The sequence below is a fragment of the Camelus bactrianus genome, chromosome 1 (assembly GCF_048773025.1).
Source record: "Camelus bactrianus isolate YW-2024 breed Bactrian camel chromosome 1, ASM4877302v1, whole genome shotgun sequence".
NCBI classification, from domain to species: Eukaryota; Metazoa; Chordata; class Mammalia; order Artiodactyla; family Camelidae; genus Camelus; species Camelus bactrianus.
Window position 1 is genome coordinate 40,414,485 of NC_133539.1, and position 27,955 is coordinate 40,442,439.

Below are 27,955 nucleotides of genomic sequence, written 5' to 3' on the forward strand. Positions count from 1 at the left end.
CTGGCCACTGGAGCCATGCGATCTGGAGGTGTCCCCTGGGCTGCAATCACAAAAATCACACTCCAGGTGAGTGTATAGGCTCCTTTCTGGGAGATACCGGTGAGCTGGAGCAAGGAAGGGGGAGAGTGCCAACATGGCATCCACAACCTTCCTTCCTTGAGAGCAGCTCCATAGGCCCACTAAATATGTGACCAACCCAAAGCCTGCCCCTCAGGCTGAAGCTCCAGGACAAGAAAAGTGGCATCTTTCACAGAGAGATTGAAAAGTGCGCCTCAGTCTGCTGTCTGAGCTGTGCCTTGGGGGTTCCAGCCCACCAAGAATTGTTCCTTCAATTGCCACAATCCCTTGGGACCCTGGAATTCGAGTTCTCCCAACTACCAGAGTCAGGTGATCAAGGAGTGTCCCCTGGGTGTCAGCTGCAAAAATCAGGGGCCAGACACATGTAAATCTCCCCTTCAGGGGACACTGGCACTCTGGAGCACAGCAAACAGTGAGAGTGACGATAGCACCCATCCTCCAAGATCTCTGGAAAGCATTACAGTCAGCCCCTAGATGCATGTTTAACTAGAAGCCTGCATCTCTAGCCACAGTCGTGAAAATTAGCTGACAGAGCTCCTTCACAGAAAGAGTTCCTACGTGTGGTACCTCTTGCTGTGCCCTGAGAGTGGTAGCTATTTAAGATCTCTTTCTCCACTGGTTACAATCCTGTGGGACCCACTGGCCACCAGAGTCAGGTGATGTAAAGGTGTCACTGGCAGCAGTCACAAAACTCAGGGTGCGAGATAGGGGTATGAGCTCTTTTCTGGGTAATACCAATTATTATGATCCCATGTGACCAGGAACACAAGCTCTCCTGACCTCCAGAGCTGAGAAATCAGGAGAAACCCCTTGGGCTGCAGCACAAGAATTGGGGCACCAGACATATGTAAAGGCTCCCTTCTGGGAGATACTGATGCTCTGGAGCATGGCAAAAGGAGAGTGTGAAAATGGCATCTGCCCATCTCTGTCCACAGAAAGTGTTTTAGCAGGCTCCTAGAAATGTGAGTTTTCATATAGCAGATGAGTTTTCTTTACTTTAAGTCTGGGCATGATCAGCTACTTCTGAGCTGGGCCCTGGGGTAGGTGAGTCAGAGTGTACTGGCCCTTTAAGAGCTATCTTACAGATCACTACTACCATCCTGTGGGTCTCAGGATGCAAGCCCTGTTTTTTTTGTTTTTTTTTTTTTAATTAGATGGTTTGGGGGATCATCTCTCAAGTACCTGTCTTAAACACTGGGGTGCCTGTCGTGGGATCTGAACCCTTCACTCCTCAGGGAGAAGCTCTGGGTTTTGAGTTTCCTCCCAACTGTGGGTCACTGTGCCAGGGTTGGCGTTTATGGAAAGGTAGGTCCCAATCTCTCCTATCTGCTTTGATGTGGTTTTCTTCTCATTTGCCCAACATGTAGTTGTCACTCAGCAAGTCTTTAGATTTTTTTCAGAGGAAACTGTTCTATATGTAGTTGTAGACTCAGTATGTCTTAGGAGGAGGTAAGTTCAGGGTCTTTCTATAGCACCATCTTGAATTAGAACCTGGAGTTACTTTTTTATAGATGTGGTCAAGGAAGGTCCCAGTGTAAAGGTCACATTCAAGCAAAGACCCAAAGGAAACAAACGAGTGAGCTGTGAAGATTTCTAGGGAAGAGCGTTTCAAGCAAAGGGAACAGCAGGTGCAAATGTCCTAAACAGGGAGTATCTTTGGTTTGTTTCAAGAACAGCAAGAAAGCCAGTGGGACCAGAGTTTAGTAAGCAAGAGAAAGAATGGTAGAAGCTAAAGCCAGAGGGCTCCATGCAGATCCTTGTAAACCACCATCAGGACCCTTGTTTTTCACAGTAACAGAGATGGGGATTCTATGAAAGTGTTGAGTAGAAGAGTGATAGAATCTGACTCATGTTTTAAACAAATCACTTTGGCTGCTATGTTTAGACTAGATTAGATTAGTTTAGATTAGACTTTAAAGAGGCAAAGACAGATGCCTGTATTCATTCACTTACGTATCATGAGTTATGAGATTTGTACAATTTTCCATTTGCACATGACAAAACTGAGACAGAGAGATCACACAGATGGTAAACAGCAAAACCTGGGTAACAGCCCAGGCAAGCTGGCTCCACAGAGGTCATGCTTTTAACCTCTACATTCTCACTTCTCAAGAAAGATGTCAAAGGCTGAGGCAAGAAAAATTTATGCAGACATCTTTGGCTGGGGCACTAGGGGTAGTCCTAACTGGGAGAAGAAGCATCATTTCGCTTCATTCCATTTCAATTATCTCATGGACTGTATTGCACTTTGCAGACAATGAATCAGAGGTACCCAGCTATGTCAACTTTTTTTTAGAGATGTGTAAGTCAGAAATATAGGAGTTAGTAGTAGAACATAATAGTAACTTTGTAGCAGGTGCCTAGGCTGTCAACTGCAATACTGGAAGCGGGCCTTGCAGATTTCCTTGCCTGCATAGTGCAGAGTCAAGGGCAACATGGAAAGGACTGAAATTCCCTTTTGTGATCACTTGGTTGATATTACTTATCGGTGATTCTCAACCTTCATTCCCAGACATCTTGGGTTTCTCAAATTATTTAAAACCTGTAAAGAAATCCTCCACAAAAATTTTATTATAATCAAGTCAATTTTCCTCTAGAATTCTCTTAAAAATTAAACACCCAGATGCCAAAACTTCAAATAGAAAGCTATCACCATTAAATCTTTTCAACACCATCTCTGAATACAAAGAAACATAATTAAATTCATAGCATAACTCCTACAATATGCCAGAGTTTTAGAACTTTCACAGTTAGAACTTACAATATTAGCTAAGAAGTCATCTGTTTTACATAATTATGTAAAATGACTACATAAATAATTACGTAAAAATGTAGTGACACATGTATAAGTAATCATGTAATAAACATTATACTTGAAGCATGGTGGCTTTTCTCTTTCATTTTTTAAGAGATCGTTGAGTCAAACACATGAATCTCACCAAACAACCAAAACCCAGTTTAGCTCAAAGACAATCTAGAGAGAGCCTTAACACTGAAGGGAAAGGTTAAGAAGTGACTAGATATAGGGTATTCCTACACTTAAAGAATTGAAAACTTGTCAAAGGACAAGGCTTATATATTTTATATTAAAAAGGAGGAAAATGCAGATAGTAGTTAATAACAGCCGCCCCTGCTTCTGAGAGCAATCTTGGGCTCAGCTTCTGGGCAGCTCTGGCCTGCTTCAGCACTCACTTCCTCCCTCCCTCCCGCCAGTCATATCTCTTTGGCTCTCTCGCTGAGCCCTCCAGATTGTGAACAACCTGGGTCATTTCCCTTCCTGTTATTACACTTCTGCACTCCCCATTTGAATCTTGTAATGTGCATCCACACACTGCTAGGAGTGTGAAAGGGCTTTCCTCCTCTCAGCCAGCTGGAAGGTCCCTACACCCATAGAGCAAGAGTTTTAATTGAAAGAAGAAAAACTGAGCCAGGGAACTGAACATGGATCCTATTAAAAGAGTTCAAGTCCAAGGCAAGGTACTCAGGAGGCAGCTTAGGACAGCACGGAGGTATTAGGCATCTGGGAGTCGGGGAAAGAAGACACTGGAAGGTGGGAGAGTTGCCTAGCCAGGCATGCAGGAGGGATGCCATCTTTCAGATGTGACAGGCAGGCCTGAACAGATGACAACTTTATCCACATATTACTCTGCCTCTGGCCCCCACAAAACAAGCTAATGGTAGAGTTATTTGATTCCAAAACCTGGTTTCCCGTTAGAATCCCGAGGGAGTTCTTGTACTGACTCACTGTGAGAGCATACTTATTCATTTAACAAATTTATGGAGCCTCTGTTATGAATTAAGTGGGTCTCAGAGGACCAGCCCGGAGCCCGATCTCCATCATTTCTATAGGTAATCTATGTTCTGAGCTCCTGACTACTGATTTATGCCATTGGGAACTCTTCCCAGTAATAAAAGGAGGGTTTCTTGTATTCTTTCTCTACTCCAATTTGCATGCTGCCTTCCCCTTAATTTAAGGACAGTAAGAAAGTTCAGAAGAAAGGGCTGCACATTGCTTTATTTTATTTATTTCCCTCCCTTTCTTTGTACTTGAATTATTTGCATGCTGGGAAAAGCTCATATGATGGCCTTTTTATAAAAGCCCCAAGAGAGATATCTATCACCGTAGTGGTTGAGAAAACTGTAATACAAGGCAAAACACTTGATTTACATAAGAGTCTGCAAATAAAGAACAAGGTTTATGTTCCAAAAATTGGAAGAAGTCAAATCTCACTTTTTTTTTAAGAAGCAGGAAAAGTTTGTTTTGATTTGGGGGAATAAACTCCTGCCCCCAGGTGTGACCCTTTTGGGGTCATAACGAACAAAGTAAAAGATGAATATTTACTTATTCAATTCACCCAATTTTAACATCTTCTACAATTAATAGTACTTGTTTTAAAATGTCACTATATTTTTTGTCAGCACACATTATATTTTGTATCTCTTTCTCTTCTATGTTTTCATAAATATCTTAGGCATTTTAGGAAAAAGTCCAACTTGTATGGCCCTTAATCACAACTACAGTGACCTGAGTGACAGGTAAATAAATTACTGCTAGGTCAGGAAAAATACGTAGTCTACGTACACATTACAGAAAAGCAAAAAGGCAACGTAGTCTTGTCCAACCAATCCCACCCCTCAAATACCACACAGGTTTGTGTTTGCACCTGCCCTCCTCAGTCCTGGAAAAATACTAAGAGTGTGAACTCTTGACAGTCAGAAAAGATGTTAATTTTCAGTTCAGGTCTTCCATTTTCCTAACATGATCTTATTTGAAAGAGCAGGGGAAATTTTCTCAGTGAAAAACCAGCTTGGTTTGCAGGGTGGTTTTGTTTCTCTCTCTCTCTTTTTTTTTTTTTTCCTTACCTAGAATCCAGCAAAGGAGAGGTAGAAGTTGAGAGTCATTTTCTAAAACACAAGGTGCTCAATCATACCTGATATGGTCACTCCTCCAAGGAAAACTGGAGAAAAACTGCCAAACCCTGGTGGAATTCCAGTGTCAGAATTCTAGGGTTAGAACTCCAAAACTCTAAACACATTTTCAGACTGATGGCCTTTAGCTCTTACCAAATGTCCTTTATATTTGTCCATGATACACAGTTCCAACTCTTTGGCTGGTTGCAACTGGTAAATCTGGAGTTTGTTGGCTGCCTTTTCTATAGAACACAAATTATCTCAATTCAGTCACCTTAATGTGCATATTTTCATGTCATTTCTAAATAATTAATTCAGACCCAACCTTTACACCTCTGCAATGGCAGGTTTAGTAACTACTTAAGAAAGGTATATAAACTTCACTGTTTATAATACTGTATATATATATATATATATATATATATATATATATATATATATATATATTCACATAATACTATTTATAATAAACACAATAATACTGTGTTTTCGTGGGATCACTGCAAAAGGATATTCTCATATGAAGTATCAAGGAAGAGAGGTAAATTTACAGAAGGGAGCTGCCAGGATTTGCACCAATCTTGTTGAATGATCAATGCCTTGGATTTATTTACATAATGTGTTTTTTAAATGTTTAGCTTTCCTTTTTCCAAAAGGATTTGGGTCAGCTTACAATGATGCAGATAATGCAGTAAGACAAGATAGATTAAAAACAAGTAAAAAAGATGACTTACAGAGGAACTAAAGGTAAACAAGTGAAATAGAGTATAAAGGGTGTACATCAAAGATGCACTGTGACAGGCTAAACAGTTACTAGAGGCAGGCCATGGATGGGGCCCAGATCTTTCTATCAGACAACTGAAAAGGGAAATGATCAGTCACAAAATTACACAAACACACACACACACACACACACACACACACACACACACACACACACACAAAATTAACCTTGCTGCTCACACCACTGCTGACACTGAGGGGTAGAGCTGTGCTGGCCTGAGGACAATAACCAGGTCCTTAAGGCTGGAGATGGCACAAGTCATTAGTTCAATTCCACATCCAATTGAAGAGCATCTTTCACTTTATATTAGTAGTGAAACTGAAGTGCTTCGAAACTTCAGCAAGCTGAACATTATCCTCCTTATGTCAGCTTATAACCTGTCATTCTTCAGGGATGGCAAGTGCATACCCACCTCCCTGAAAGCCTGGCAAGTGTGTTCAGGTTGAGGTCACTGAGCATCCCTTGCTTCTGTTTTATTTTGGACCTTATGCATTAGGCAGGGGTGTAGGAAAGTCAGAGGATCTACACGATTCTGCCCAGATCCTACCTAACTTGGGGTATTATTCCCAAAGAGAAACTGGAGAAAATGCCATCAAGTAAGAAAAATAAAAAATAAATAAAAACACCCAAGTAATTAAATTAAAAGCCTGAGAGCCTACATTCATGTACACATGTTTAATAAAATAATAGTTAACATTTACTAAGCCCTTCCTAAGTGCAGATACTGCTTCAAGAGCTTTACATTTCATTTATTTAATCCTCCCAACAACCCTGAGGTAGATACTGCTGCCTGTTTTGCAGATGTGGAAACTGAGGCACAGATCACAGGTTAGGTGATCTCCCCAAACCACAGAGCCAGTAAGTGGTGCCGGCAGGATTTGAACACTAAGGTTCTCACTCCAGAGCTGCTCTCTAATCTATGAACCCCAGCATCCACCTCACCTCATCCTTCACCATTTCCGACTTCTTTTCTCCTTGGGTTATCCTGACTTCCTTTCCCTTTAAGAAAAAAAAATGTTAAGGGAAAACTCTGGAGTGTTATTTGCCGCCCTTACATCCTCCCAACCTTTCTCAAAGACAAGGCTGCTGGCGATGTGTGGTGAGCAGGAATCTGACGCAGCACTGAGCAAGTTCCGTCCCAGAACTGGAAACTAAAAGGATGCCAGAGGCCTCAAGACAGACAGTCTGTGGTCGGGAACATAACTCGGGAGGAGTGGCTGTCCCTAATTCCTCATTTCTCCTTCATCGCCGCGTCTCCGTTCCTCAGCCTCCCGTCCAAAGTTCAGACATTCGCTCCTCTCACTTGGCCCGTTGACTTGTCTCACCAGAAAATCACCAGCTTGAATTATTCTGATGATAAAACCTTCCGCCTGAAGCTAGAGCCTACTTCCTCCGCCCATCTTTGATCTCTGTAGAATTTTTCTTTTTTGGAAAAACCATACTGGCAAGCACACCACACTCCTTCCACATACTTGAGATTTTACAGTGGCTTTTTTGGAACTCCGTGGTGTTTTACATGTCAGTCGATCTCTGCTGGAGAGAGCAGCACAAAGACCTGTTGACACCTCACGGCAGAATTTCACAGAATGTTCTAGGAAGAGATAATTTTCTAATTATACCACCAAATTCTGCTTAGGAAGACATTTTCCAACCACTCCGTTTTCAGTAGTGAGAACAGTCTGAGGGTGAAATCAGACCCGGGGTGCATACTTTCCTTTCCTTTCTCTCTGTTTTTTTTTTTCCCCTCTATTGGTATTAGGAAGTATTGCCTGGTAAACTGGGTCTTGCTTTCCATATGCTCACCTGAGAATGCAACCCCAAGGAAACGTTACTTTCGTCTGACCAACACATGGGAGTGAGGGAACTAGGAATCTTTCCTTTCACCCACCAGGTTTAGGGCCCCCAGAGGAACGTGGCGCCTCATTTTATGTTCCCTTTGCTCCATCCCTAACACATTTCTTTTCTGCTTTTGTCTGCCTGGACAGCTCTTCATCCAACCATCAGCTAGAAAGGCAACTCTCATCCTTAAAACCTTGTTTGAGCTTCAATTCTGAAGGCAGCCTTTCCTGACCCACTACATGAGTGTTTTCAAAGTGTGCCCTGTGGACCACCTGCATCATAACGATTAGAGCCTAGAAAACTGCATTGTTACAAAGTCCCAGGAGATTCCTATGCACCTGAAAGTTTGAAACCTAGCTCTATGCTGGTTAATTCAATGCTCTATCCTCCCATAGCCCCTGTCCACACCCTCATGATAGTGGTAAGTGACTTGTTTAATATCTCTTCTCTATATCAGCTCATGATATTCATCAGGTCAGGGACATAGCTGAGTTTTAAGGCCTTAGCACTTTAGAGCTTATAGGAGGTGCTCATTAAATATTTATTGAACTGAACTGAAACAAATCAATTTTTCAGAATCATTTTTTTAAAGAAGCCTCAATTTCTGGAGTTAATCTATTTCCATTTTTAACAGAAAGTGGTAAAGCAATTAAAACAAGTGTATATGAAGAATTTAGTCAAAACCCAGAACCCACAGAATGCTCGTGTGTCTTTCCATATTGAATCTGACCTTGCAGCCATCTTTTTGACCTGTGTGAATTCTGTGAATGTACTGAATAGAAACAGAGGTATTGGTGGTGGTTAATAATTAATTATGCCCAGAAGATGAGTCTTTTGTTGTAATATTTTTTGAAAGATTTTCAAGAATAAAGCTTAAAACACAGAGAATTTTTATATCAAAATTCAACTGAAGAAAAACAGTGGTACATAAGAAAATACATCCCTTTTAATCACACACCCAGCTCCCTTCTCATGTGTGAGGAGAGCTTGACTATTTAACTCACTAAAAAGGTTATATTCAGACAGAAAATTCTGGGTTATTTGTTAAACTGAAAAAAAAGAAAAAAGAAAAAAGATGACCTAGGAATCCCAGAGCTAAGCACTGTCATCTATGAAACTGGGATACTTCCCAGACTTCAGTTGGGCTACTCCCCAAATATTCTCTGTCCTTACCTCACCCAAAGAACAGTGGCATGCATGGGGGAGGACCAGGTTATGAGGGGGAAAGTCACAGTTCATAAAATAAAACAGCTCTGTTATCTCCATGTATTCTCCAGGCACCAATAGAAGTATTTAATACAGAAAAATAACAAAATTATACCTATTTTAAGGACTCCAGTTATGTCCAAATAAAAGGGATGTTGTTAAACTAAATTACATTTTCTGTGCCCCATAAACAAATTCCAAAAAGCACTAAATGAACTGAAGCCGAGGAAACGCAAGTATAAAGGAAGAGGTTTTCACTGACCTTTCAAGAGTTTAATCCACATGGTCAGTTACTGTCAGGAGGAGTGGTCAGTCCATTGACTTCCAACAGTAATGTCTGTGCCCTGCACAGGTATGATGACATTTGTACCAGGCATGGGTATTATTATCATTATTATTATTATTCCTGTTTTATATGTGAGATGACAGAGTTAGAGACAGTAAGTAACTAGCCCACAATCTCACAAATGGCAAGTGGTGAAGTTAACATCTGGGCTGTATGTATTCAGGGCCCATGCTGCCTGTGCTGTTAAAATCTGGAAACTTCTGCTATTACGTCATAATTCTTAATGAACTGGGCAAATGTGAGGTAGAAAAAAATACTGTATCTTCTTATGTAATTTCTGGCCCCACTCCAGAGCTTTAACTAGGAGATGAAATTCACCCTTTTGGAACTCTATGTGGGTACCAAATGTGTCCTCAAACCAGAAATGATGAAGGGGAGGGTCCCAAGAAAGTCTGGCTGCCCTGGGCAAATTATTATGAAAATTATAAGACTCTTTTCTGGACTTATTTTTTTCCAATTGCAAATCTTTACAGTGATCAGGCATTGCTTTTTCAATTCATTATCTCACATATGAAATCACTGCCTTTTCTGGTTTAGGACTGAGAGCAATTGGTTTAGCCTTCGGACTTTGAGAAAAACAACAATAACAAAAAGAGAGAAAGCAAAGAGAAAACTGTGATGGTTCTTCAGTAGTTACATAAAAATGGAATTGAATTATGGTCTGAAAATGCGGGGAAGTGAGTCACTTTAATAGCAACAAGTGTAATAGTCATCATATGATTAATTGTTTTGTTTTCAGCCTTCTGAAAACCCTCTCTCTTCTCTTCTCAAAACCCTTCCCCCCTTTTCTTTCTTTTTTCAAAACTCCTGGGATTTTTTTGCACATCTGCAAAACCAATGTCAGTTCCAGGTTCCTATTCTGGTATTGAACCAATCTGGCTTCCAGGCTCAGAGAAGGAAGCCAGTTCTCACCAGACAAACAAATGAGGTGACCTAATACCTGGGGGAGGTGGGGGTGGCGCCCCTGACTGATAAATGGCAGAGAACTTCAGGCCTGTCTGGTTCTAGACCACTGACAAACTGAACCACATCAGAGGTTAGAGGCAATTGATGGGGTCATGAAAAAACAGGTGAATTTTATTTCAAGTAGAGGGAGAGAATATGGGATAAAGAGAATTATAAGACTAAGCTAAGTAGCATGTTCTTTTTTAACAGAATGTGTTTAAGGAAAAAATCAGCAAAGTAGGGATAATATTTTCTACCCGTCTATCTCCTTAATGATGATTTATGTCTCCAAACTGAGGCTGGTTCAAAAAAACTTTTTTTGATGCTATCAATAAATAGAAGTAATATTCTCAGTTAGTAGCTTTTCTTTCCACTAATAAAAATACTTGAGCTTGTCAGATTTTTGTTGACCTCTGTTAAATTCATGTAAATTTGGAATTGAACAAAATACAAAATCTATACTTTGGAAAGGGACAAAGTTGTACTTTGGAATGAGAAAATTTAAAAGGTTAGGAGAGGATGCACTTAGGACCATTTGGGGCCAAAACCAAAATCAGATCTTGTTAACCCCACCACCAACCATGAAGAAAAACTAAGTTATTTGTGACTAGTCAACTGGTACTTTCTTGGAGGAAAAAGATCCCAAACTATTCCTGGAAACTCTACTTCTCTAACAAGATGTCATTTTTGTGAATTGAGGGTAAAGGCATGACCAACATATGGAGTACACTTCTCTTGTAACACTGCTCTGTTTAAAATTGAGGGAAAAACTGCTTGGCAAGGTACTGGCCCAGCCAATGGCAAAAGTCATTTCAGTTTATCCTGATTCCCTTCCGTGGTCCACCTCCCAGCCTGCCGGACATCCGGGTCCATGATTTATAAGACTTTAATTGAAAACCAGGCAGCTGAAGATGCCTAGAGAACACAGCTCTCCTTGGCATGGGAAACACTGCACTGCCTTTTGCCCCATGTCTGCAGAGATGATGTAAGGGAAAAGATTTCAAGATTTTCCAGAAACAAGGTGGATTTCAAAGAGCATCGGAAGTGAGTTTTTTTTTGAAGGACTGCCTAGTCTAAGGAAGACCTCACAGAACTGGGTTCTTTCCAAAGGTAGAGTGATTCCCCAACTCAGTTTGCCCAGGTCTCTCCTGGTTTTGACCCTGAACGTTCAACATCTCCAGAAACCCCTCCTTCCATGCAAACTGGGACACCAATATTGGTCACCCCAAAAGGAGATTTTGGATGCCTCTGTGGCTCAAACGTTGAGAAAGAAAAGTCCTAGTGATACTGAGGACAACTTGTCCAATGTGAACAAGGGAGGAAATAGAAATAAAAACTCTGATCATAGCAGCTACCATTCATAGAGCCCTTGTTTTGTTCCAGGTCTCTGCCATGCGCTTTGCAGACGTTATTTCAGTTAACTCCAATTACAGCCTTGAAAGTTACTTCTTCTTCATATTGTCCCCATTTTATAGATAAGGAAACTGAGGAACAGAGAAATTCAGGTAACTTGCCCAAGTTGACACAGACAGTAAGGAGAGAGCCAGAAGGAATATCACAAGGTACATCAAACTCAACCAAGAGTGATCCGTTCACTTTCCACCACTCAAAGTCTTCTCATACTCCATGAACAGCCTATTGAAGCTTTTAAGATGGAATTAGAACAGCGCCTATTTCTTCTTTGTTTGCTATCCCAGGAACTTGCTAGATGCCAGATGCTCCCCCAAGAAACAGACTAAGGAAGAGAGAAACCAGTAAAGCTGACGCTTGTTAAATGGCAATTGGTTTAGCACCTCCTAACACAGAATCCACAAGCTCCTATGGAATAAGGCTAGGAACTCTTACAGCAAAGTTACCTGCATCCTGCCTAAGACCTTCAGTGCCTTCTCTCCAAAGCATTCCTGCAGTCGCTGATCCTAGGCACTGGGCAACTTCTCGTGAGCTAAGCACCTTGCCAGACGACTGCCCAGAAGCCCTATTTAATCCCTCCCTCGAGGAGCATTGGTGGTGTTTGAATAAAGTTGCCACTGTAATTGCTTGACTTACCGTTTAAGCATATTACAGGCTCTGGGAGAGGATTTGTGAAGAAAATACTATTAAAACAAATGTTAACAGCGTTCTATTGAAAGACAAAGGGTATAGTTGCACAGGAGGAGACAACTTGCCCCAGACTGGCCACTAGAGGATTTGTCTTATGGAGAGAAGCTGTTTTATTCAATTTGGTTTCCTGTATAAAAATAAGAATGCTGGGAGCTTGTGGCTCTGATGAGGGGGGAGGAGAAACGGATGGCCTGGATGTATCTCCAGGTTAACACTTAAAATGAGGCAAATGGAAAACACATCCAACTGGGAGTCTAACCATAATACATTTGGATGACAAATTCAGACTTTCACATTTTAACTGAGAGCCCCTGACATATATCTCTCCCTGGACACGTCTGAAAACACATCTATTTTCGGCTAGTGAGCCAGAGACCACCACCACACAATTGCGGTTGTAATGCAAGTAGCTCTGTCTTTTTTTGTATTCAGACCATCTGTTTTCAACTTAGTGCTTCCTAAAGGACTTCCTAAAGCTTGACCCACCTCAGTGTAAAATGACATTCTTTTTCCCCCAAGGGCACCCTTCACCAGGAAAGTAAAGCATTTAGGACCAGCTGGCTAGAAGGAAGCAGTTTCTAAACTCAATCCCATAAACTTTCCAGATTCTCAGGAAACAGATGACTGACTCATGGAGCTCTTGATGTAGGTGCCTAGTGATTCCTAAAATTTCCACAGACATAACAATGAAATGGAATTTATCTGAGAAACTGACCTTTGTTCTGGGGCTATTACAACTTAAATACACTTCTGCATCCTAATGGCCACCTGTATGCAGCTCCCTTTATGTTTACTAGCAATAGTCCCAGGGATCTGTTTCCATCCATCCATCCATCATCCACGTCTCCAACCATCCATCCATTCATTCATTTATTCAACAAATACTTGAGCATGATTTTTGCCTCTGGGAGTACAGCAAAGAACAAGACAGACAAAGTTCAAGAGTGCTCACAGGGAGAACATTTAAGAGATTGTTAGAGCAAACAAATGAGAGATGGTGGCTTAGACTAGTAGTGGAGACAGTGAGAGGTGAATATTTCAGTGATCCTTTTAAAGATAGAGCTGACAAGTCTTACGATGGTTTTAGATACTAAGAAATAAGATACAGAGGAGAATCAAGAATGACTGTGAAGTACTGGGCTTAAGCCATTGGGTAGGTGGTAGTGCCATTTTCTGAGACTGGCTGCCTATGAATAATCCTAATCCAGGAGGTAGAATGAGTCCTGTTAATTGTTCTTTATTTGATTCCGTGTTTTCTTGAGATACAAGAGGCTATTCATGCTTTTGGCCCTTGGCATATGTAATGACAGCTTTCCAATGCAACCCTTTTCTTCATCTATCTCAAAGCAAGCAAAAATTTGTTGGAACCAGAGATATGTAAACAGTTAGCAAAGAGAAAATAATTTTCAGGATCTGAGAAAATGAAAGAATGAACAAAGGCTTGCATTCTGATTTTGCAGTCATCCTTTGCTCCTTGAAACGAGTAACTTGATTAAGTCATTAGAAAATGGGAATGCTGAAAATAGGGTTAGGGTGGGGACCTAAAATATTGACTCTCTAGAATCATCTGCAAAGATTAGTGGACTCCTGGAGACTGCTTCTCTGAATAGTCTATTGTATTTCCATATTTCAAGGAGTCTATGAGAGAGAATTAAAAAAGTCTAATGCATTCACTCTAGGGCACTTCTCAGATTGCCTTTATTAAAATAAGAAGACTTTATACTAGTATAACCTCTTTCATCTAAACATGGAAGAATTTGCAATCAGCAAACTTATTACACCGTGATACCCTTTGGCATCTGAATTAAACCTAGTGTGTCAGATGTCAGTTTACCATACCCTGGCATACATAGGTTGATAACTATAGGGCCAGAAGTAACCTGGTATAGAGTAGGGTAATAATTCTCTTAGTAGACTTATTAACTACAACTGGTTGGTGCATGAACACATGCAAAATATTTCCCTGAGCATAAGGATTCTCGTGTTGGTTGGGAAGCACCCTGTTCATCTGAATTCCTTTAGCCTGTTGAAAGTTTATCTATCAGACCAGCCTCTTGAATAAGCACCGAGGGAATTTCACTAGAAAAAATTACTTCTAAGACAAACATTCCATCAGAATCATTAGAACCAAAATGCAAATTTATTAACTCCATGAAAATAATGCATTGATCCTTTTAATAATACTGACAGTGGAGTTTTTATATGCACGCTCTAAAATGTGCCGCAAGAAGAAAGCTTATTAAATAATAAGCATTTCAATCAGCATATCTTGTCAACAATGCTGGAAAAAATAGAAACCCAGACAGAAAATGTAGTAAGTAGGTTGCCTTTCTGTCACACCAGATGACTCACCTCCCCCCACCAGAAGCCCTCTCAATGGCACAAGTCACAATGCAGTCAGTGCTCAGCGTTTCTTTGCATGACATTTGAATTTAGGAAAAAGAGTGTTTTGCTAACCCCTTGGTGCTGAATGTTTGACCTTAAAGCTTATTGTTTGCTTCTTTTTTGTCTCAATCCTCATGACTACAAATGCTATTATTAGTCATAAGATTGTTCAGTCCCTTTTAAATTCCATCCATGGTATTTGACTCTCTGGCCTAAACATAATAGGGAATTCAAAATCCTAATTATTTCTAAGGGGCCTGATTCTTTCAACTTTCCTATGCGCTCCAACTTTTCCCAGCTATATATGGAACCAGGACCTATGTTGGGTTTTAGTAATGTATGCCAGTGTATGCCCCTGAATCCTTCACTGAACAAGGAAAGATTACTAGTAAAAAATGCACAGATTTGTGTGTGGACAGCCCTGGAACTGAATCTCAGTATTCTACTGGTAAGTCAGGTAACTCTGGGAAGGCCATCAAATCTCTGTTTTGCATAATAAACAGAAGATACTATTTACATGAAGTGCTATTATATAAATGATACATGTATCATGTAATGTTCTTGGCACAAAGCAAGCATTCAGTAAATAGCATATATTATTCATTACCATCACTCCACTTATATAAAGGTGGGAAGGAACTGACTGAACACTATTTTCCATTTCAGCCTATCCCTGGCAAGGCTTATTTCAGCCTTAAAATCTTTGATCTCGTGACTGGACTGTTCATGGCCACACAAAGGCATGACATACCTCTTAAAACAATCCATTTCAGAGACATTCAGGCTGTTAGTTGAGTTTAGTCTGAAAAATCTACCCTAGTTTATCCATCATAAAAGATCATGTGGATGCAAAAATTACTATGTATAAAATAGATAAACAGCAAGGTCTTACCATATAACACAGGGAACTATATTCAGTACCTTGTAGTAGCCTATAATGAAAAAGTGTATACACACACACACACACACACACACACACACACACATATAAATGTGTAACTGAATCACTATGCTGTACACCAGAAATTAACACATTGTAAACTGACTATATTTCAATAATAAAAAAAATTTCTTTTTAAATCATAAAGTCACAAGTCTTACAGCTTAAAGTATCATTGGAAATCATATGGTCAAACTATTATTTACAGATGTGAAAACTGAGTCCTAACTAAAACAAGTGGCTTTCACAAGGTCATGCAACTTAATGATGAGCTGACATCAGAAGAGGGCCAAGTCCCAATTAGGTTTATAACCTAAAACCTCTTCTACTCCAGAGATAACCATCTCTGATACTTTTTAACTAATATCAGTCTTTCAGAGAGCTTGGCTTGCCCAGTATTACCAGCGATAAATTTGGGATAGATCATTTTTTGTGGATGGAATCGCCCAATACAAATATTCTCTATAAGCTCACCTAGCTCTAAATATTTGATTATTGCTCTATGTATTATTCAAGGATACCCTTCACTACATGGATACATATTGCTTCAATCTCCAAAATGTTTCTTCTCTTCTAGCAAGACCAGTCTATTTATGATCCCACAAATGTTTATTCCACTGACAAATCTTCCCCTTATGCAAAATGATCTCCCTCTCCTTTATATTTATGCAACTCCTATTCACTCTGCAAGACCTAGTGTTCTATCTTCCCTCACTTGTCTGACCTCATGAATATTCCTTTCTTCTGAACTCCCACAGCCCACAAGGCTAGTCCACAAGCAGAGAACACACTTATTACTGGTATAGTGTTCTCCCCATTGTTTCTTATGTACATTTCATCTTCCCAATTAGATTTATGGCCCCTTGAAGACAAGTATCACGGCTTTAGGCTTTCAAATCACAGTGGAGCAGAACGGTGTGATGGAGGCATTCAGAGCAGGTATTCAGTTCACACTCAGTTGACTGGGCAGCGGGGTGGAAAAGAGAACATTGTCTTGTTTCTTTAACCATTCTTGATTAACTTCTGAGACTCCACAAAGCTAATACAAAAACTTAACGTTAGTTTGACTGATGTTTTGAACTAACTAGAATTAACTGGGGAGGGCAGGAAAGGATGGCAGACAGGCTGCTTCTAGTCCCATCCTACAATCTTTTCTTTGAAATGTAGAGAAAATCCACTTGAGACATCCCAGGTGGCTGATAGCTGTTTTTAAATTAGGTCTTCACTTCTGCAGCATCAATTTCTGGCAGTAAGTCTGCTCTTAGAAGTGAATCTTTTTTTCTGGGGTAAGAAAAGTTTTATTGAATTCATGTGATGAAAGATGAAACTCTACGAGCCAAAATTAGTTTAAAAAAATCAACTGCATACTTACTTGTACCAGAATGCTTCAGCTTCCACATAAGCATGAAGTGACATGGGCATGTCTTAGGAAAAGATTTCTTATCCTAGCTTCTTTTCCTTTAGCATGTATTTATTAAGTGCACCACGACAATAGCAAAAATGATCACAATGACAAAATATGAAGTATTAAATAAACACAATTAAAAAGTTAAGAATCCAAACAACAATGTCCTACCTACAAGGTCCCTATAGCATAGGGAACTATATTCAACAGTTTGTAGTAAACTGTAATGGAAAAAAAAAAAATATATATATATATATATATATAAATAACTGAATCACTATGCTGTACACCAGAAATTAATACATTATAAATCAACTATACTTCAATCTTAAAAAATGTTTTAAAAAAAAGTTAAGAGTCCAGATTCAAAAGTCCATCCAGGTTTGAATTCTGGGTTCATAACTTGGTAACTGTGTGGGCAAGTTGCTTAATATTTCTCTGTCTTACTTTCCACACCTATAAGTAGGAAAAATAATAGAACTAACTCAGAGATTTATTGTAAGGATTACAATGAGATACTGCATGAAAAAACTGTAAATATGCAGCCCACTGTAAGCATTCACTCAATGTTAGCTATTTATCATTGCTAGTATTATCATTATTAAGTTCTTATAATAAGTCAGGAACTGTGCTGAATAGTTTATATATATTTTAGCAGATATAAATTTTGTAAAAATTTGTGAGTATATTCACCAATATGCTTCAAACACCAAGAGGAGTTCCTAGCCCACATAGGCATGGAATAAATGACTGTTGAATGAATGAATGGTTTCACTAACTCCTCATCACAGCCTTACAATGTGTCAGGCACCCAGAATATAATAGTGAGCAAGACAATGTCCCAACCTTCAGGTCTGGTGCAGAGGGAGGGGGGCCATGCAGGAAAAGCAGAGAAGCCAACAAGCAATTCTTATACAGGGTGACCACTCTGATAAGACAGGACAGGGCATTTGGGAAACTCAAGGAAACAAGTCTTTCTGGATGAAATGACATTCAGACTGAGCTATGAAGGATCTGTTAACCTGCAAATTAGAAGTCACTGAATATGGCAAATCTGGCAGGCGAGAGGTTGTGGGCACTTCCTTTTACTGTGTGTAGTTTAGCATAGATGAAGTGAGGGGGGAAAGAGGGAGCCTCAGAGGTCAATAGCGCTCTAAGTGCAGTACCAGTGATGTGAACGACCCTAATGGCAAGGGGGTCATTTAAATGGCTTTAGAATGATGACTGGTGGCTTCTTCCATCTCACTAGGTTCTAAGAGTTCTAACATTTGCTTTTAGCTACATTGCCTTTGGTGTTCATTTGCCTATTTACACATCTGTGAGCCCACATTGCTCGAATTATAACCACTTATGGTTTTCAGATCCAGGCCTATTTTTGACCATCTCTGCGGCAGTGGTCTCCAAGACCAAAGCTATCTTGAATCTCCTGAACCAAAAGTCTGAGGGTAGACAATTCTTATCAAGAGTAGATCCAATGGGATCTGTTACTTTGCTGTAGAACGTCTCACTTGGCTCTCTCCTCAATACCGTATGTACCAATCTCTCTGTGCTAAGGTTATAGCAAAAAAGGCAAGTTAACTTTTTGTACATGGCTGACCCAGCCTCAGAACGAGTATATCATATGATTTTCTAATATTACATGACAGGTGGAGAATTTTCAGGGAAGGAGATAAGTGGCAAGATGTGGAACAAAAAGTTCCAGAATCCTATTTACCTTCCATTTAACATGTTCTTAATGCCAATTTTTTACTATGCACATATACTGTATTACTCTGGATTTCCTAGATGGTCCCTCAGCTAACCTGAATTTTTCTTTCTGGAATTCAAGGTGGTATCAGCACATAAGGATAATAATGATATGCAGATCTTCAGGAGGAAATTTCAAGGGAATTGTATTCACCAAAAATCAGCCTTTCGTATAAATTTGTCACGTAATTTGGCATAATTACTAGAGAAAACTTAAATTCAAACAATCTTTTCTATCACTCTGAGCCATATGTGAATTGGTTTATCACTGCAGAATGAGCTCCTTAGTGGTTAGTGTATTAAGAAAATTAAAAAACAGGCTATGTTCAAAACCCAGAACTAAGTACTGGACTATGAGCTAAGAAAAGGCAGTCTTTGCTTTCAAAATGAAAACTGGGGAGAGGGGCAGATTATTTAAGTCAAGACCTTAGAAGGATGGTGAGGAATTTCAGAGAACCAAAACAAATAGGGGGAAAGAGTTCCATGGTGATGCTCTTAGCCCCAGTTTTCCCTCACTGCTTTGTTTCAGTGTGACGAGAGGAATAAGGGAAGAGAAAGACAGGCAAGCAAGGGGCAGGAGGGGAAGAGTGGGGAACTAGATGAAAAGAAAGGGAAGAAAAGATGGAAGGCATGGCGGAGAGCACTCTCAGAGCCATTCTGAATTAGGGGGTAGCACTAAAGAGAGGGGAGCATAGGCACGCCATCCCCTGCTCACAGTCAATTCCCACACCAAGCCAGGAGGCACGCCCACTGGCCCAAAAGTGCAAATGTTATTCACAGACATGCAATGGGAGTTCTATGGTGCCAGATGGCAAAAACATGCCGAGAACCACTAGAAACACCAGCTGATTGCTAAGCCGTCCAGTCAGCCAGCCACTGAGTCCAGAGCACTTGCTTTGTGCTCAGGTGGTACGAGAGCCTCACTGCAGCCTAGGTGGACAGGGCTGAAAGGAAGAGAGAGGGGCCTGGTGATGCCCACAGTGGGCAAAGGAAATGGCTTAAACTCCAAGTAGATTTGTTGTTTGAGGGAGAAAATAAATTAGTGACAACCTGGTAAAGCAGCAGCATGGCTCAAGCTTATACAACTTTCATCCCATTTGGATATCTGGAGTATGATGAAATTCAGACTGTCCTTGTTTAATTAGTCATGAGGTTTGACAAAGAACATTTTTCAAGTCAGGAAAGGGGAAACCAGGCTAGTGCATGAAAATATGAAAGGGCAGAAGAAAGTATCCACCTTTCTTATAAAATCCATGAGAATATTTCAGCAGGCGCTGGGTTTCTTAAGTGAGGGAGGTGCTGTGGCTAACCCTGATGTGCCGTTGAATGCTTAATTCAAAGTTCAGTGGAAGTTCAAAAGGAAATGAAGTGAAAATTGATCACTCAATATATAACCACTTGGAGAAAGAGATCCACCCCCAAAATATTTCTGCCATGGACTTTTTTCAATGCCCTACTTTTGAAAATTCTTTCAATAATGTAAATTTTTAAAAAATTCCATGCTACTTTAGTGTTTGAAATAAAGGAATTGCCTTTTAAAGAGAACCCTATGTGTCATCATAAAAAGACCTCAGGGCATGAAAGATGGGAAACATATCCATGTGGATAAAGAAGATGGCATTACAGAGTCCTTTCCAGTGGATTGAAAGCTACTTAATGAAAACACTCATATATTATATGAGTGGCTTTGAGAAAACATTCAGGCAATTAATAAACTGAAAAATGATTTAGCATACACAAAAACCCATACATTTTGTCATGAATGTGTCATATAACCAGAAATAGGTACCCAAGGGGACTTAAATTAAAATATGTAAGCTATACCTTAAAAAAAAAGTTTCATAGAATTTACAGTTTCTTGTTTGAGAAATCGGTGATAGGATGACACACATTGACCATTGTGCATAAGAATAGTGGTAGTTAAGGGAAAATACCTGCTCTTTCTGGCCAAAGGACTACTGAGAACTTAGACATGGAATTGTTGAACATTAAAGGTACATAAAGCCTTAAAATTCTTTTGTCCTTCTTCTCACTTTATAGTTGTGAAAAATAAGACATTTCCCCCAGTTTGACATCTAGAGGTAAATTCCTGCCTCTGGATTAACAGGCTATTAACAGATTGAGACTATCATCTCACCCATTCCAAGAAAGTATAAAATATAAATTCCAATTTCCTTTTAGATTTTTAGGATCTAATAAATAAGATTTGATTGGAACTAGAGAAATGGGATATCTTGAAATGTCAATGTTTATAGAATGAACCTTGTGAAATCAATTATGGAAATTCACAATTTTAAGGGATTTTAGAAGATTATCTTCTCTTGAGAAAAGACCAGAAGTCAGAGTTTTTAAAAAAGAAAAGTATAAATAGATGACATCTGAAATAGAAGTGCTTTGTGTCCAGGAAAGAAAGAAGCCTGAGGTGTGTTTAACAGCTGTATTCAGAATAGATATTGGGGGTAGTACACTCCTCACTAATGAGGAAAGAAGAGGAAATGAATTTAAATTACAACCAAAGGAATTTAAGTCAGATGGAAAGATCTTATTCGCAGTGAGGGTTTTATAAACCCTGGAAATGATTCCTGGGGAAGTTTTTCAATACTCTATCTGGATATATTTAAGGGAAGAGAGATACCTATCAGCCTAGGGTGGTTGAGGTAGAAACCTGCCTGGAATTTGCTTTCAGCTGAACTCTGTAAGTCAAGATTAATCCTTGACAATGTTCAGATGTCAAAGACACCAAATACTAGACAATGGCAAAAATGTTGCCCTTTATTAAAAAAAAAAACTCACCCAAAGTAATAATTTCCTTGGAAAATCAATTGGCATATGTTAGTTGGTTGTAAGTGGAATGTACAGTTATAATACATTCTGGTTTTTATTTTCTTTCTAGCCTCATTTCCAGTGGAAAGAAGGCTTATGAAATCTCTGGCAGGCTATGCCCTGCTTAATACTTTTTATTTTAATTCTTTTGACGGTTACAACTAAATTTCTTAGAAGAAATTAGACCTCAGTAGCAATACATGTGCCTCCAGAGTAAATACTTGTGAAGAAAAAAAAGCCAACTTTCCCCCAACTCCAAAGAAACACTTGTTTCCCTTCTAACTGAAATAAGCAGGATGATTGCACCACTACCATCACCCTCTCCCTCCTTACCCTCACACAGACTCCAGCAAGTTCTCTGCAACTTGCAGAATTTCCCCTCATTTCCAGCACATAAGCAGCACTTGTACTCACAGTTCATACTGAAATTCTCTAATTTGTTGTACTTCTGTTTATACAGCTGTGTCTGTTTGCCTCATTGTGTTCACCACATCTATTGTCTGGTTTTTATTGTGAGCTCCTGGAGGTGAGGAAAGGAGTCTGTTCAATTTGCTTTGCACAATACTGCACATGCACATTGTGTTTGATAGTGATGGTTCCTAGCATGACTGGATGCTCGCTCAATCAATCAATCAATCAATCAACTCCATGGATTGATCAAAGCTGGCAATGAGTCATCCCGGGGTCCTCTATGCAGCACACCAAAGCCATGAGTGTCAGGGACCATAAGGAATTGAGCATCATGGAAAAGCGTCCAATCAACAACTGGAAAATCTAATAAGCCAGGGCCTGAGATGCACAGAAAGTAAGACTGCATTTCTCTGGGAGCTTTCCCACTACTATTACCCTTCCTTCCCTGGTATAAAGCCCAGTCTTGCTGGTGTTCTCAGTTCAGAGCATATTCTGTCAGATTTCAGACACTCCACAGAAGACTATCAAGTTTACAGTCTCTTGGATTTTTCATTTCTTTATGTTTACAACCCAGAAGGAACAAAAGTCATTTTCACCAGAACTAATATTTTTCCCTTCCTACCAACCCTTGCACAATCTCCCTCCAACCTTGCTTTATCCAGACTTCCTCACTGACCCCAGAGGACAGAGACAAGTCGATCCAAGTTTCTTAGTTGGGTTAAAAATTTCCAAAGCCTGTTCAGCCCTCAGTAGCTTCAAAGTTACGTCAAAGGACAAAATGACTGATAAAAACCCTTCCCTGAGGAAAAGCACAGGAAGTGACATTTCATTTAATTGAACAAATATTTTCTAGAAACCAATTATGAGCTGCTTTTGTGCTGGGGAGAGAGAGGGGAGAAAAAGATAAACACTATCTTCAAAATGTGTGTGTGTGTGTAATGAGTTATTTTAATTTTTTTTAAATTTTATTAAACGATCTTAAATATAAGAAAATTACTTTACTGTAGAATCATGGTAAGGATTTAATACATATGTAAAATACATGATCTAATATATATATAAAATATACTTAGCACAGAGCCTTCCATGTAAGACGTCCTCAATAAGTATCACTTCCTCCTTCCTTATTCCAAACCAGTAGGAATTTCAGACATACTTTAGATCTTTAGATCTTTTCAGTCCTTTCTTCTACCAGATCATGTATACTTTTGAACTGTGTGACCGTAATGTAGGTTTTATAAATAAAGGAAAATGAATGTCTGACTGTAATGTATTTAAAAGAAGGCCAGTCCACAATCCAGATCTTCAATGGTGGCTAAGGACAACTTTAGGAGATTTTTTTTCCCTCTCTCCTAATTGATTAGGATTTAGTTGTTAATTCAGAATTGACCCTGATTCAGTAGGCATGGAATTTCCCAATCCTAGTTTTATCTGAGACGGTACAACCCTAAATTTTTGTAAAAATCAGCTGGAGGAAAAAGGAGTTCCTTCAGATGGGTGGAGAAAGGGAAATGACCCTCCCACCCATTCCTCCAGCTCTCCAAACATTACTAATGAAACCAAATCAGATGTACTACTCCATGAGACTGTAAGAATAGCTTCCAGGAACCTCAAGGTACCTCACCTAACTGTCTTTTTCTAAAGTGCTGGCATTTCTAAACAACTTAAATGTACAGTTCCTATGAAATCTTGTGCCAAATTTAACAACACTTTTAAATCAGTGAACATTTTCCATGCTCCAGACAATTGCCATGAATCAGTAAAATACAGTGTCCCTTGAGAAACTTGAAACTACACACTGGGAAAATGTCAGTGAGATAAGAACAGGCAGTCCCTTTGTTTTGCTGATTCCTGCTTCACTGATCTTCCTCAATATTGTGTGAGAGAACAGCGTCAGTCTTCTCACGGCCTTGACTCATTTGCTGCACAGTCGTAAGGACTAAATGAGACTATACAGACAATACAGTTAGCAAGTAGACTGGCCCAAAGGAGTACATGTTTAATAAACGTGTACTTCTTTCCCTTCAAGAACCATAAGAATGTGGCCTGCCTGCTCTGTGGGGGAAATTCAAAACTGGTGGGGATAGGCTATGTGGAAACACATGTCAAAACGTGTGCCCAAGTGTCTGAATGTTATTATCATTTCTGAAATCATGTGGCCCATCTATAAATAGCAATTTAGATTTTTCTCATGAATTTTAGAGAAATAGATCTCACTACTGTAGAATCCTGTGATCATAGCTGGCCATTGAGATCCAACCACTAAGGTTCCTGCAATTCCAGAGTCAATGACACCAAGAGAAACAGCTTTAACTCTCATCCACTCAGTGGCGCAATTAAGATATCTCCTCATTCCAGAGGTTTATATTAAACTAGCCACAAAAAATGAAACCCTGTTTTCAACACAGTCAGTGCTGAAAGGGGAGTCTTTCACTAAATGTGTTCCTTATCCAGTAAATAAATCACATGTTCAACAGCAATAAAAATATCGGTGGGAGGTGTACATTCTTCAGTTCAGAGCAAGGAGCCTGTTGAGTGGTGGTACAGTTTTAAAAGTACCTGATTTGACATGGGAGCTCTCATCACACTCCAGAAAAAATTTTACATTGTTGTGATTTTGTTTGCTGTGTTTTTTCCCTCAAAATGGAAACAATGTATTTTAATTAGAACCATCAAAGCTTTTAAAAATGCCCATAAAATTTACAACGTCTGAGGGGTTTTTTTTTAATGGTGTCAAATGCTGTCTCTTTTGCACTGTTAAATTCTGTGAATCAAAAGTACAAAAAGTATGTGCAAGGCATCCAGCAAATATTTATGGAACACCTACCATATGCCTTGCAGCAGATGTTACAATGAACAAAACAAGTTCCCTGCTCTCAAGGAGGAGTGGGGAGAGAGGAAGGGTTAGGTGCTGAGGCCGAGTATGAATGAATGAAATGTATGAGGAAGTAGGGAATATATAAATGCTACTGTGCAATGAAAGAGAATTAGATTAGAGATACATGAATATGAGTGGCTTCAGATTAGATGGTTAGGAAAGACCTACCTCTCTGTGGAAGTGCTACGTAAATTGAGATTTAAATGGTGAAGGGCCCAGCCATTCAGGGTCCTGGAGAAAAAGCATTCCAGGCACAGGAACCACAAAGGCCTGAAAGTGGGGAGCAGCACGAGGTTTTCCCTAAGGAGAAGGCCAGTGTGGCTGGGGAATAAAAGCCAAGGGGGAGGGGGGCAAAACCAGGAGGTAGGCACAGTAAGAATCATATGAGGCATGGAAGCCAGAAAAGAAGTTTAGGTCGGTTCCAAGTGCTATGGGGAGCTACTGGGTGCAATAGCTGAGGTGTTAAGCAGGTGAATGGCATGATCTGACTTACCTTTCCAAAGTTCACCCCCATCTGCTGCGTGGAGACTGGAGCAAGAGTAGATTCATTTTTAAGGCAACTGGAACCACTGAAGAGTTGTAAACAAGAAAATCTGGAGCGTAAGTCAGGGCAGCTGAGGCTGGGCGGCCAGCTCGGGTAGGAGGGGCGGTGAGGGGAGTGAGTCCGGCCGGGCTGGAGTCTGAAGAAGAGACGTCTGGTGTCCCTGAAGGTGGCCTGATACGAAGGAGTCACGCCTCCTGCTTCCCCGAGCCCCTGGAGCTACCCTGAGGCTGCCTCGTCCTTCAAGAGCAGGCACCGGTTGAAATAGGGGGCATAGAAGCCCGTGCGACCATCCCAATCGGGCAAAATAAGCCGCAGGGGGCTGCTCCAAGGGTGGTGAGAAGAACCGGTACCAACCTGCGGCTGAAGCTGTGTCCCCAGGCGTCCTTTGAGACCTGCCTGTGACCTGTGTCTGAGAACTGTGCCTCGTCCCAGCTCTGGCCGACGTTGCCCGGGTCGCTGCAGATGAAGAGGAGCCTTATGTTCTAGGACCAGGTCAGAAGCGGACTCGCCCGCTGAGGCACCTGGAAGCCAGCCCCTTAACTGGAGTGCAGCGCGAGGCCTCAATGCCCAACCTGCATGGGTCCCAGAAGAGGGCCCCCGGCCTGAGGAAACTGGCCGCCAGCCCTAAGCCGCTCCGCAGGGGAGACGCAGACTACGCAGGGGAGACGCAGGATACGTAGGATACGCTGAGGCAGCTGCGCGCGCAGCTACGTTGAGAAAATAGTGGCAGCCGTGCAGTTCCGGATTCACTAACGCCAGATTTCTTATTTCCAGGAAGTTCAAATGCCTCTTTTTCCTTACCTTTTTTTGGATCCTCATTCTGCTCTAAGACATCTCTCGTCATTAGTGACATCACCCAGGATACCCAGGAAGAGGTTCCTCCCTCTGCTTTGTTCTGCCAGCCCTGATGTTGCAAACCAGAACACAGAGCTACGCGCTGCTCATCTGAATAGGATGTCTTCATCTCTGTCCCAGGCCAGCAGCTTTGTAGATATGATGGGTATCCTGAAGGACTTTCACCAGAAGCAGCAGAGCCAAGATCCGAACCGGAGTTTATAGAAGGAAGACCCTGCCGGCCAAATCTCTAAGGTCCTAAAGAGGAAGTTAGCTCTGAAGAAAGAAGTTATCCATAGAAAATTAAACTGATAGCACACAGCTCTGCAAGCTCAGTCTTATGCTCCTGGAATTCCTTCAGTAGCTGCCTTCCGCACCACAGATGTTTCTGCCTCTCGGTTCGAAATCTTCTGCAACAGTCTTGCCGAAAGCTAGAGCTTGGACTTAACAAGAAGAGCTGGATTATAGGTTTGCTATATTTCAAACCGTAGCAGAAACTAAGGGCTGTTTTGAGCTGAGACACCTTACGGGTAATCGTGTAGATTAGAATGTCCCCTTTGAAATGGTTAGACAGAAGTTGCTGGGTATTCCTCGCCCCTGTATGAAAGTAGGTCCTAAATGAATGACTGACTTCACTGCATTAGACCCCATGATTGGTCTCCCCCGACACTTTGTGCCCAGCTGTCACTCACTCTCAGCCACTTCCTTGCAACAGAGCAGGGCTGAGAGGAGGGAACTATAATGTCTATGTAGGTGTTCACAGGACAGGGAAAATCTTTCACTGCTCTATCGTGAACTGACACCGGTCCCCAGCAACCGCCTTCTCCCCGCCTTCTCTGTCCAACACCTACATCTATCGGTCATGCTGACACTTGGGCTGCTGCTGGGAGGCCTGGGCTGATTTTTTCTTAAATATATTTTATAATACAGTACAAGCAAATCTACCCTCCAAGGCCCTGGTTCCACTGATTGAAAACTCTTTCTCTTATATGGACTTGAGTTTAAGCCCAGTAGGAAAGAGGAATGCGGAGCGGAAAGAGAGTAAGTAGCATACTTCTTCCAGGCCCTTGGCTGCTCCTATGTGTGGGGCCAAGGTTTGCACCTACCACACCATGCATGGCTCAGGTGCCCTTAGGTCCCTTTTTGGGTTGAGCCACTACCTGACATTAAAAGAACAATTTAGAGAGGTGTTTTTTTTTTTTTTTTTTTTTAAGAAAACTTGATTCATTTATTTTTATTTTTGTTTTTAAGATTTCTCTGACTATGGTGTAGAGACTGGACGAAGGAGGAAAGGGGTACATAGAGGGAGCCAGAAGGGAAGAACTTTCAGTGAATTTAGAAAGCAGTTTGAATTTGGATGTGGAGCTTAGATGGTGTTCTTGGATTATAAGAAAAGAGACAACACTTACTGAGGAACTGTTATGCTTATTTTTGTATACATAATTTTATTTATTTATTACTACATCCAGTGGAGTAGTTACTTAGCCCATTTTTCTTACATGAAAACTCAGAGATAAATCAAATTTCCAAATTTCCAGCAAAAGTAAATGGCAAATCAAAGATTCAAAGCCTGGTCTAGGGGGAGGATATAGCTCAGTGGTAGAGCACATGCTTAGCATGCATAAGGTCCTGGGTTCAATCCCCAGTACCTCCATTAAAATAAATAAATAAACTTAATTACTTGCCCCCGCCAGAGAAACCAAAAAATCCCCACAAACAAATAAAAATAAGTAAATAAACAAAGCCTGGTCTATGTAATCAGTTTTTTCAATTCTACTAT

General features: G+C 40.6%; 1 protein-coding gene and 1 pseudogene across 3 annotated transcripts in view; both read left to right on the forward strand.

Moving 5' to 3' along the window:
- Window positions 1-27,955, forward strand: part of COL8A1 (collagen type VIII alpha 1 chain) — a 497,220-nt gene that overhangs the window by 59,903 nt on the left and 409,362 nt on the right. The gene's annotated exons all lie outside the window — the stretch shown is intronic.
- Window positions 16-27,270, forward strand: LOC141578600 (mitochondrial fission regulator 1-like pseudogene; annotated as a pseudogene).